This window comes from Musca domestica, unplaced genomic scaffold, assembly GCF_030504385.1.
Source record: "Musca domestica strain aabys unplaced genomic scaffold, Musca_domestica.polishedcontigs.V.1.1 14, whole genome shotgun sequence".
NCBI lineage: Eukaryota > Metazoa > Arthropoda > Insecta > Diptera > Muscidae > Musca > Musca domestica.
In genome coordinates, this window is record NW_026712192.1 from 2,581,294 (window position 1) to 2,594,680 (window position 13,387).

The 13,387-nt window shown below is 34.8% G+C and overlaps 1 protein-coding gene across 1 annotated transcript in view; it reads left to right on the top strand.

The window, feature by feature from the left end:
- The window catches only part of LOC101888767 (probable serine/threonine-protein kinase DDB_G0272254), a 136,145-nt gene that overhangs the window by 86,254 nt on the left and 36,504 nt on the right, over nucleotides 1-13,387 (top strand). The window contains exon 4 of the mRNA XM_005183632.4: nucleotides 5,110-5,219. The gene's annotated coding sequence lies outside the window, so the exon portion shown is untranslated. The remainder of the gene's footprint in view (nucleotides 1-5,109; nucleotides 5,220-13,387) is intronic.

The window sequence follows — 13,387 nt, forward strand, 5'->3', positions numbered from 1 at the left end:
ATTTCGCCCAACCCAGGTTGACCTAAACAGTTGGCTAAAAATAAGATAAAATGAAATGTGTTATGAGGTCAACTCGATGTGTTAACATTTTATGAAGATATGGAATGTGTTATAAAATCATCAATTCCTCAAAATTTTTTTTGTATCGAATTATGGATATAATTATTCATGGTCTATAAAGAAGTCACAAAGGAGATGAATTACCAATTTTAATGTCAACATTTTTGAAAATTTTCCAAATTTAGTGTTCAGAGTATGTAGAGGGTTTTATCTCCAATCACACATTGGCTATATTGATTTACGTTTTACTATAGCCCCATATAAAGGATGTTCGGTATTTTGATTTGATATATTCATAAGACGCCCAGACGAGACGGCTGAATATAGAATCTTGAAATGTTGCAGTCTTGGTGCGTAGGCGTGGGATAAAGCTGGGTTTTTCGAAATTCGTACTAGAACGGCACAAAGAGTGTTAAAGGTACTAAATATGGTACCCTTTGTGTTTGAGAAAACAATATATCTCATTAAATTTGGAATGAGGGTTACTATGGGTATGATAGATGTATCAAAGGGTTTTTAGAAATTCGCACTATAAGTGTACAAAAAGTCCCAAAATGTATAACTTCGTATTATGTGAACGGTTAAAGTTAAAACTTGAAATTCAGAATGGGAATTACAGTTGAGAAGTAGAGTCGATGCAAGGTGGTAGTTTTGGAAGTGTACTCGTATACTCATGTACACGAAAAGTAATAAACGCTACTAAATTTAGTACAATTTGAATTTGGAGGTTGGTTGGAGATGGAATCCTGAACTGGCGGAGTGCACGAGAAGTACTAAATTTGGTACAATTTCGACTTGGGTGAACCGATAGAGCTGGAATTCTGAAATATTGAAATAAGATTGCTACTGCATTCCAGGACTGAGGAATGAGGGTAGTTTTGAAAATTCGTACTTATGTGTACTAAATGGTACTAAATTTTAATAATATTAAATATTTAATATTTCTATTGGACTGTATGATGCAGATTGTTATGGAAAATTTTACTTATATGTACCAAATGTTACAAAAAATAGGTACAAATTGAAAATGTACTGAACCGAAGAGAGCTAAAATTCTGAAATTTGGAATGTGAGTCACTGATGGAGTGCAGGAAAGATGTACCAAGAGGTTTGTGTAAATTAAAAACTTTTGATAACGAAAAGTTCTAGAATGACACTATTTTGTGTAATGTGAACGGATAGAGGTAAAAACTTGAAATTCGATATGAGAATCAAGGTTGGAAAGTAAGTTTGACATATGTTCTTGGCGGTTTTGGAAATGTGTACTAGGTGTGCGAACTGTACTAAATGGTACTTAATTGGAAAAAGTTTGGTATTGGTGAACAGACAGTGCTTAGCCTGGACTTATGGAAGTGGTTTCGGAAATGTGTACTATAATTGTACAAAAAGTACTAAATGGTACTAAATTTGGTATTGAGTGAAAGTATAGAGCTGGAATCCTGACATTTTTATATATGTCACTGTTCGTATCTTTAAATGAGATATGAAGATGGTTTTGGAAATGTGTACTATAATTGTAATAAAATTGCTAAGTGGTACTAAATTGGGTATTGGGTGATAGGAAGGGACTGGAATCCTCTAATTCTATAGTGAGGTCTATGTTGGTATCTGGGTAAAGAGATAAGACTGAAATTCTAAATTTTGACATTGAAGTCTCTTTTGGTATCTGGAATTAATATATATGGAGGTGATTTTGGTCAAAAAGTTCAAAAGTGTACTAAATTTGTTATTGGGTGAAGAGATAGAACCGGAATTCTGAAATTTGATATGCAGAAGGAAGAAAAAGCTGTTTTTGGATATGCGTCCTATAATTATACTAAATGGTACTAAATTTGGTAATGGGGGAAACAAAAGAGCTGAAATCCTGAAAATAGATATGAGGGTTACTGTTGGTATCTGAGGTTGAGATATGGAGATTGAAATTGAAAATTTAGTATTGGGTGAAGGAAAAGAGATAAAATTCTGAAATTTGATACTTAGATAACAATTGGTATCTGTGTGTGGACGGATTTGCAAATATGTACTATAATTGTACAAAAGTGTCTAGAATGAAGAGATGGTGTCTAGAATGAAGAGATATAGGATTTGGAAATATGTACTATAATTGTACAAAAGTACTAAATAGTGCTATTGAGTGAAGGGATAGATCTGAAGTCTCGGAATTTGATATGTATGTCACTGATGTTAAGATATGGATATTTTTTTTTTTTGAGAATTCGCATTTTAACTGTTTGAAAATTACTAAATCTTTCTTAATTTGGTATCGAGTGAATGTATAGAACTTGAATCCTGAAATTTGAAATTGAGGTCACTTGGTATCTGATGGTGGTTTGCAAATTCATACTATAATTGTACGAAAATTACTAAATGGTACCAAATGTGGATCGCTGTTGGTGTCTAGAATGAAGAGATATAGATTGCTTAGGATTTTCGTGCCTAAATGTTACTAATATAGGTCCAAATTGTGGTATATCAATTATAGAACAATATCCCACGTTTAATTATTTTAAGGACCTTACCTGTATTTTCCAATAGATTTGACATTAACTTGATCGTATTTTCCAATCAACGGCGCTAACCTTAATTTTGTTGATCAAGAATTTTGATATATTCTGGGACCTACTCGTATAGTAGAATTTTATAATAAATAAGTTAGTAGAATATATGACTTGTTATGGCCTATACACCACCTACTTATGTTACTTTGTGATGTAAGCTTTCAAAACGCCGATGCGCATGCCTTTTATTTTTAGCTCTACGGTTATTATTTTCTGAATTTTCCTATAAATGTGGTGTATATTTTATGGTTTAAAATTTTTTGAATCTGAAATGTCTATCTATGCCCGTATATAGGTGTTCCTAGAACGAGTTCTAAAATAACAAATTTCGAAAAAAAAATAAGAACAAAATATGGGATGAACAGTTAATCGCTTTTTCCCGAAAGGCTCCAAAAGGAAAACCAGTAAAGAAAGTACTAAAGTCGGGCGGGGCCGATTTTATGATACCCTACACCACTTTGCTAATTTAGTTGAGCTCCACTTAATAACGCTATGATTATAATTATAATTTAAAATTCAAAGGACTAAATATGCCGAAGCATTTGTATCTTTTAAATTCGGACTTGTATTGCCCATTTGGTGCGAAATTAATTTGAAATCGGATAAAAATATATATGGGAACTATATCCAAATCTGAACCGATCTCGATAAAATTTGGCAAAGATATTTCTGAGCTGTATTTGATATATTTCCCTGAATATCGTTGTTACGGAGTGCATATTACGGCTGTGGGTAACAAATTCAATAAATCGGATGAACAATATATATGGGAGCTATAACTATATCTGAACCGATGTTCACCAAATTTGGCATAATACCTTCTAGACTCAATTCGGTCGTATGTGCCAAATTCCATCCCATTTGGACAAATAGTACACGTTTGGTGCAGAATAAATGGTAAATCGGACGAAGTTATATATGGGAGCTATATCCAAATCTGAACCGATCTCGATAAAATTTAGCAAAGGTATTTCTGAGCTGCATTTGATATATTTCCCCAAATATTGTTGTTACAGAGTGCATATTACGGCTGCGGAGGACAAAAATAACAAATCGGATGAACAATATATATGGGAGCTATAGCTATATCTGAACCGATTTCGATAAAATTTGGCGCACTTATTTCCAGGCCTAATTTGGTTGTATGTGCAAAATTCCATACTATTCGGGCTGATATTACACGTTTGGTGTACAATAAAAGGTAAATCGGACGAAGATATATATGGGAGCTATATCTAAATTTTTACCGATTACCTCCAATTTCAATAGGGTTCGTCCTTGGGCCAAACAAATGTTGGCCCAATGTCATCTCAATCGGACAATAAAAGCGACCTGCATTTTGTTCACAAGAATACATGGACAGACGGACGGACGGACGGACGGACGGACAGACGGACTGACATGCATAAATCAACTCAGAAAGTGATTCTATGCAGATCATCAAAAGGAACTATGGGTCTATCTCGTTTCCTTTTGCCTGTTACAAACAAATGCACAAAGACAGAATACCCTGACCACCTTGTGGTGTAGGGTATAAACAGCTTATGATATAAATTGTCATATGCTGAAGACAGTTTATAATGCCTTTTATTATATGATACCAGGGTTGACTTACTAATCAAAATCTAATTTTTCGGTTTCAGTATTACCTTAAAACATTATTAGCAAAAATTACTTTGACCTTTTTTATTAGAAAAAAAAAACGACGACAAAAATTAAATTTTTTTTGTGGTCAATTCCACAACACAATGTTACATATATGCACCTCCACACAATGGCCAGAATTTATAGTCGCAGCACGACTTTAAATATTTTATGCGCACTTGTTTTAATCTCACGTTTTAATTCGGTCGGTCGAAATAGGAGTGGTTTTAATCTTCCCATGACTAGACTTCCATACATTCGTTCGAACATGTGCAGTGGTATTATGTACCTACTTACATGGGTACATATGCACATATGAATGTACATAGTCAAAGCTTTTGTAATTGTCATATGGTCAGTGACAATAATAAAACAGCGAACAACAATATAAGAGTGGGTCATAAATTCGAGTTGAATATAATTTTGAATCACATTGTAGGAATTGAAAAATTATTGTTTTAAACCGGTCCGGGATACCTATTTTGCTTTTGGCACCGGTCAACTGGAGGTCTAGGTCGTGCGAATTAACGCTTTTAAACTTTAACTATTAAAGTCGATCCATAGCCTTCTCATATTATATACAATTGTATATATGTAATATAGGTCATAAAATCCTAAAGCTACCCACTCTATTACATTCCCACTTTTAAAATAATATACTTTGGTTTTATTCATATTATGCAGACACATTTGCCGGCTGACACACACACACAAAAGTTTCAATTAATTTATTTTCTCATGTTACAGACCTATAATAACAATACACCTTGTTTGTAATACAAATCATTATGAATTTCAAAACAATATTAAATAAACTATTTTTTTCTCTTTCTTATTTTATTTTTAGATCCATGACAATGTCATAAAAGAAACCGAAACTCTTGATTTGCCGCTGTAAAGTCCCAAGTTAAAAGGGGAACCACTAAAGAAAGGTCTTTTCAAAAAGAGACTTTAAAGGTAAGGACAATTTTCTATTTGAAAATATATAACCTGTGGAACACTACTCGATATGAAAAAGTTTTAGTTGGTGTTTTATAATTTGAAGATTAATTTATGGTCATATTTCGGTCAAAATAAATTGTAACTCTACAGGGTTGCCCATATTCGACGGACCCATCTGGCAACGCCATAACTTTTGACAGAGATGTCACATCGCTTAATGACATACCGCGTTTGAAGTGTCAGTCCAAGCAGATTTTTACCATGAACCAATACACGCCACGCGAGCGCTCTGAAATAGTTGAAATTTACAAGAAGTCAATTGTGAAAACTCAACGTGCTTTTAAAACATTAAAAAATGTGAGAAGTGCGCCTTCTAAGAACACCATTGAGCATTTATACTAAACATTTTCGACTGGTAAGGCTCTTTCTAATCCGAAGAAGCCATATAAAAGTCGACCAAGGCGATCGGCCGAGAATATCGCTGCCGTACAAGCCAGTGTTGAGAGGTCCCCAAGAACATCCCAATAACGCCGTTCTCAGCAGTTGGGCATGGCTCGGTCCACTTTACAACGGATTATTAGCATTGATTTACATTTGTTCCCGTACAAAATTCAATTGACGCAAAGAATGTTGCCTGCGGACAAGCCTCGTCGATTGGAATGGTCCCAAAGGTCCGTCGAATATGGGCAACCCTGTATTCCATCACCCAATGCAAAATTTAGTACCTTTCGTAAAGTATGAATTTTCAAAAAAAAAATCATATCTCAACCTCAGATACCAACAGTGACCTTAAATCAAATTTCAGGTATTTTAGCTCTATAATTTCCCCCATTACAAAAATTAAGTACCATCTAGTTCAATTATAGTACGCTTATCCAAAACCAACTACTTCTCTCGACCACAGATATCAACAGTAAGATTCTCCCAATACCAAATATAGTACTATTTAGTACTTTCCGTACTATTATAGCACACATTGCCAAAGCAACATAGACCTCAATATCAAATTTGGAGATTCCAGTCCTATCCCTTCACCCTATACCAAATTTAGTACCATTTAGTACTTTTGGACAAATACAGGACGCATTTCCAAAACCGGCCACCGTCGTACTACTTAGGCAAATCTAGATTTAGCACTATTTAGTACTTTTCGTACAATTATAGTACATTATAGTATATTTTCAAAGCAACCTCCATATCTAAATTCCATATACCAACAGGGACATTAAAATCAATTTTAAGCATTCCAACCCTATTCCTTCACACAATACCAAATTTAGTACTATTTAGTACTTTTCCTGCAATTATAGTAGACATTTCCAAAACCACCTCCATATTTTAACCACAGACACCAAAAGTGACATTTACAATGTGTATATCAAATTTCAGGGTTTTAGCGTTATTTCTTCACGCGATACCAAATTTAGTACTATTTAGTACTTTTCTTGCAATTATAATAGACATTTCCAAAACCACATCCATATCTCAATTCCCAATACCAATAGAGACCCCAATATAAAATTCGAGGACTCCAGCCGTATCCCTTCACCCAATATCAAATTTAGTGCCATTTAGTACTTTTCTAACAATTATGGAACGCATTTCCAAAAGCACCTCCTTATCTCAATTCCAGATACCAACAGAGACCTTAAAATCAATTTTGAACATTTCAGCCCTACTCCTTCACCAAATATACCAACAGAGACCTCAATATCAAGTTTAAGGATTCCTACCCTATCCCATCACCCAATAACAAAATTAGTACTTTTCGTGCAATTACAGTTGACTCTTCCAAAACCACCTATATATCTCAATCCAAGATACCAACAGAGACCTCAACAGCAAATTTAAGGATTCCAGCCCTACCCCTTAGCCCAATACCAAATTTAGTACCATTTAGTACTTTTCCTATAAATATTGGACGCATTTCCAAACCACCGCCAAATTTCAAACACAGATACCATCAGTAATCTAAATACCAAATTTCATCTCTATCCCTTCACCCTATACCAAATACAGTACCATTCAGTACTTTTCGTACAATTAGTGTACAAATTTCCAAAACCACTTCCATATGTCCAGGCCACACTTGAACAGCAACCCTAATACCAAATTTTAGATTTTAAGCACTATCTGTTCACCCAATACCAAATTGTACCAAATATGGTACTAATTAATACTTTTCGTGTACTTGTAGTACACATTTCCGAAACCACTTCTTTATCGCAAACATACCATCAAGAGGAACCCCAAAGCAAAACTTCATAATTCCAGTTTCATCCGTTCACCCAAAAAAGGCTCTTTCAAATCTAGTACCACTTAGTACGGTTCGCACACTTAGAAACCATTTCCAAAACTACATCCATATATCCAAATTATTTTCCAACCTTGATTCTCATACACACGAACAGCACCCTTAATACCAATACCTAATTTCAGAATTTAAGCACTATCTGCTCACCCAATACCAAATTGTACCAAATATAGTACTGTTTAGTACTTTCGTGCACTTGTGACACACCTTTCCAAAACCACTTCCTAATCGCAAACATAACATCAAGAGGAACCCCAAAGCAAAACTTCATAATTCCAGTTTCATCCGTTCACGCAAAACCAAGGCTCTTCCAAATTTAGTACCATTTAGTACGATTCGCACACTTAGAAACTATTTCTAAAACTACCTCCATATATTCAAATTATTTTCCAACCTTGATTCTCATACACACGAACATCGACCCTAATACCAAATTTCAGAATTTAAGCACTATCCCTTCACCTAATACCGAATTTTACCAAATATAGTACTGTTTAGTACTTTTTGTGCATTTGTAGTATACATTTCCAGATTTGTGGCAGGTTTGTGATAAAGAAGTGGTCTTTATCACAAACCTGCCAACAAAAGGGACCCCAATACAAAATTTCTAAATTCTAATTTCATCCGTTTACCTTTAACCAGACTGTTCCAAATTTAGTACCATTTAGTACGATTCGCACACTTAGAAATTATTTCTAAAACTACCTCCATATATCCAAATTATTTTCCAAGTTTGATTCTCATACACACAAACAGCACCCCTAATACCAAATTTCAGATTTTAAGCAATATCTGTTTACCCAATACCAAATTGTACCATATGTGGTACTATTAAGTACTTTTCTATCGTGCACTTGTAGTATACATTATCAAAATCACCTCTTTATCACAAGCAGACCACTAAGAGAGTCCCAATACAAAATTTCAAAATTCCAGCTCATCCCGTTTACCTTTAACCAGACTGTTCCAAATTAAGTACCAATTAGTACGGTTCGCACAAATAGTTCACATTTCTAAAAATGGCTCAAAATATTTCCCTACTTAAATTCTCATACCAAATTTTAAGTTTTTATAATACCGTACATATCCTTTAATATAATACCAAATGGTACAATTTTAGAAGTCTAGTACCATTTTAGAACTTTTCGTAACGTTGAAGATCAAAATTCCTTTGGTATATCTATCCTGAACTCAGTTACTCAATTATTATCGTTCCAATTTTCATAATTCTATCTCATTCCGTTTCAATACAAAGTATTAATTTTTTAGGACATTTCGTACCCTTTTAGTAGAAATTTCCAAAAACAAAATACAAGCAAAAAATCAGCTAAGTTCGTCCCGGCCGAGGAAAATTGAAAATTTTCAAAAAAATTCGAAAACTACCACTTCAATGAAAACCGTTATATGGGGACTGTACCAAGTCGTGGACCTATGTACGAAATTTTTTATCATAGGTTGCATTTTCCATTACGAACTTTAAATACGAAATTGGTTACAATTACCGTGAATAATGTTGCTGAAATCGTCAAAATACCGACTATCGGGAGGTACCGTTATATGGGAGCTATACGAAGACGTAGGTCTTCATATAAAAATTGTTGTCATAGGCTGTAGTACCCGTTACGAACTTAAAATATGAAATTCGAAATAATTTCGGTAAATAATATCACTAAAATCATGAAAATACCGAATATCGGGAGGTACAGTTATATGGGGGCTATACGAAGATCTGAACCTGCATACAAAAATGTTTGCCATAGGCTGTACGAAATTTGAAACGATGCCGGTGAATAATATTGCTGAAATCATCAAAGTACCGAATATCGGGAGGTACCGTTATATGGGGGCTATACGAAGACTTGGACCTGCATACAAACATTTTTGTGATAGGCTATAGTACCCATTACAAACTTCAAATACGAAGTTTTAAATAATTTTGGTAAATAATGTCGCTAAAATCACGAAAATATCGAATATCGGGAGGTACCGCTATATGGTGGCTTTACGAAGATCTGAACCTGCATGCAAAAATTTTTGCCATAGGTTGTAGTATCTACTAGGATCTTCCAGTACGAAATTTGAAACGATTCCGGTAAATAATGTTGCTGAAATCATCAAAATACCGAATATCGGGAGGTACCGCTATATGGTGGCTATACGAAGATCTGAACATGCATACAAAAATTTTTGCCATAGGTTTTAGTACCTATTAGGATCTTCCAGTATGAAATTTGAATCGATTCTGGTGAATTATGTTGCTGAAATCATCAAAATATCGAATATCGGGAGGTATCGTTTTATTGGGGGCTATACAAAGACTTGCACCTGCATACAAAAATTATTGCCATAGTCTGTTGTACCCTTTACGAACTTCAAATACGAAATTTAAAATAATTTTGGTAAATAATGTCGCTAAAATCATGAAAATACCGAATATCGAGAGGTACCGATATATGAGGGCTATACGAAAACGTGAACCGACATCAAAGACCTGAAATGGTAAAGACTAGACAAAATGCATTTTGAGCAAATGGTTTGTGTCTACAATACATAGAGTAACAGCTCATGACAGAGACATGTTATTATAAAAACCACAATTACAGAAAAGAATAACAACTAAAAATTTGAAAAATTCAATATTTTGGTCTTAAAATTTTATTCCATAGACCTTCCAAAAATGTACATATTGCCTCAGCGGTTTAAATCAGTTAACATTTGTAGCTATGTTTTTATGATATCGTAACAACAGACGTATTTTCCAGGGTTGCCATATTTTGACTCTGTCTTGTCCTATCTTTACACTTCTATGTCTTTACCGACATGGCCCTTTTACAAATTAACCTGCCTACTGGTAACTATGCATGTATGTTCGAGAGATAGCGTGATTACAACAGACAAACAGACGGTCATTGCTAGATCGTCTTAGAGCCAGAATATATATAGTTTGTAGGGTCTATTATGAATATTTCGAGAAGTTACAAAAGGAATGACAAAGTTAACATACCCTCCATAGAATGGTGTAGGGTATAAAACCCACCCAAGACTTACTTTCGTGTAAAATTTCAAGATTCCAGCTTCAGCAGTTGCATCTGGGCATTGATTCACGGACAGTCAGTCAGTAATTTCACTATTTATACCCTACACCACAATGTGGTCAGGGTATTATGTCTTTGTGCATTTGTTTGTAACAGGCAAAAGGAAACGAGATAGACCCATAGTTCCTTTTGATGATCTGCATAGAATCACATTCTGAGTCGATTTATGCATGTCCGTCCGTCCGTCTGTCCATGTATTTTTGTAAACAAAGTATATTTCGCATTTACTGCCCTATCCAGATGAAATTTTGCACAAATCATTTGTTTGGCCTAAGAACGAACCCTATTGAAATTGGAGATAATCGGTCAAAATTTAGATATAGCTCCCAAATATATCTTCGTCCGATTTTCCTTTTGTTGTGCACCAAACGTGTAATATCAGCCCGAATAGTATGGAATTTTGCACATACAACCAAATTAGGCCTGAAAATAAGTATGCCAAATTTGATCGAAATCGGTTCAAATATAGCTATAGCTCCCATATATATTGTTCATCCGATTTGTTATTTTTGTCCTCCGCAGCCGTAATATGGACTCTGTAACAACAATATTTGGGGAAATATATCAAATGCAGCTCAGAAATACATTTGCTAAAGTTTGTCAAGATAATATAACTTCGTCCGATTTACCTTTTATTTTGCACCAAACGTCTAATATTTGTCCAAATGGGATGGAATTTGCACTTACGCACTTTTTATCCGATTTCAAATTAATTGTGCACCGAATGGGCGATACAGGTCCGAATTTAAAAGATACAAATGCTTCGGCATATTTTGTCCTTCGAACTTTAAATTATAATTATAATCATAACGTGTATGATTGAATTCTCCCAAGTATATACAAGTATATATGTGATTATGTCTTCACACGCATACTTTTCCTCATTTCCCACATAGTTTTCCCATTTGGAAAATTTTTGTCCATAAAGATGAAAACTATTTCACTTACCATGGCCGCCAACATGAAAAGCGAAAAAAAAACCATGCAAATCAAAAGTAAAATTTATGTAGATTTTCCATTCTTCTTCTTCTTATTCACATACGATAAGAAACCATTTCGGTGTTGTTGTCGTTGTTGACTCGCGTGCCATGTCCCATAAAAGGCAACAAAAATAACAACATTGGTACTAACCCTTTTATTATTTTTGTCATAGAAAGTGACATTGGGTGGGAATAGTCGGTCCGTTTGTGGATACCGGTTTTACATCTCCTCAGACATGTCGGCTGGATATGGAAATGTGTTGAGGTTGTTTGTTATTGTTTTCAGCGCCCCTAACGAATGTGTCTTGTCGAATGGGAAACATTGAAAATTAGCTAATTATTCTATTATTATCGTCGAGACGCCACAAGTACATATTGTAAACATATGTGTTTGTATGTACATACATATGTTTTGATGGCCTTTATGGATATATAAGGTATGTAGATGTGTTAGTATGCAAACAAATTGCTAAGCGACCATGAAGATGATATTTATTATTCCATAGATCCATATTTTATTCGTCAAACAACCTGTCCTTCGCAAACCTGCCAAAGATTTTAAGAAGAATCTGCATTACTTAGGACGGGATGTCTAACGATATATCCTAAAGAGTACAAATTGTCAACATACACTTATGCATATTGGAAAAATTAGAATGAACACATTTGCAAACTTTCAAAAGTTTTTGCTTCAAAATGTATAAATTATATATCATCAGTTGATTGAGAAATTTTTGGCAGCACTGATTAAAACAGCTGTATAATTTAACCATGAATCGCTTTACAAACGAACAAGTTAAACAGCAGTAAGTTCGGCCGGGCCGAACTTTGAATACCATTTTTAAAATCCCTAACATCGGAAGGTGCCTACATATGGGGGGATATTCGGTATTGTGGACCTATATAGACAAATCTATGTCTGGGGGTAAAGCACTCACAAAGAACTCCTTGTGTAGAATTTCAGACAATTCCGTTGAAAAATGTGGCTAAAATCATCAAAATACCGAATATCGTGGGGAACTGTTACATGGGAGCTATATCGTGGACCTATATAGATAACTATCTTCCAGGGGATAAAGTACTCACAAAGAACTCCTTGTGTGGATTTTCAGACAATTCCATTGGAATATGTGGCTAAAATCATCAAAATACCGAATATCGGGGGTACCGTTATATAGGGGTTTATACGATATTTTGGACCCATATAGACAATTCCCTTTCAGGGGATAAAGTGCTCACAAAGAACTCCTTGTGTAGAATTCCTTTGAAAAATGTGGCTAAAATCATCCAAATGAATATCGGGGGGTATCGTTATATGGGGGATATACGGTATCGTGGACCTATATAGACAATTCTCTTTCAGGGGGTAAAGTACTCACCAGGGCCTCCTTGTGTGGAATTTCAGACAATTCCATTGAAAAATGTGGCTAAAATCATCAAAATACCGAATATCGGGAACCGATATAGCCCATCTTCGAACTTGACCTGCCTGCAGACAAAAGAGAGATCTGTGCAAATCGTTTTGACGTTAGCTTGATTACAACAGACGAACAGACTGACGGACGGGGCTAAATCGTCTTAGAATTTTACGCTGATCAAGAATATATATACTTTGTTGGGTCTAAAATGATTATTTCGATGAGTTACAAATGGAATGACGAACTTAATATACCCTCCATACTATGTATGGTGGAGGGTATAAACACGATTGCAAATCATTAAATTTTATTATTAAAATTCATGCTCTGTTTAGAAAGTTCATAGCGGTCTTAGACCCTAGGTCTCTTTGGACCA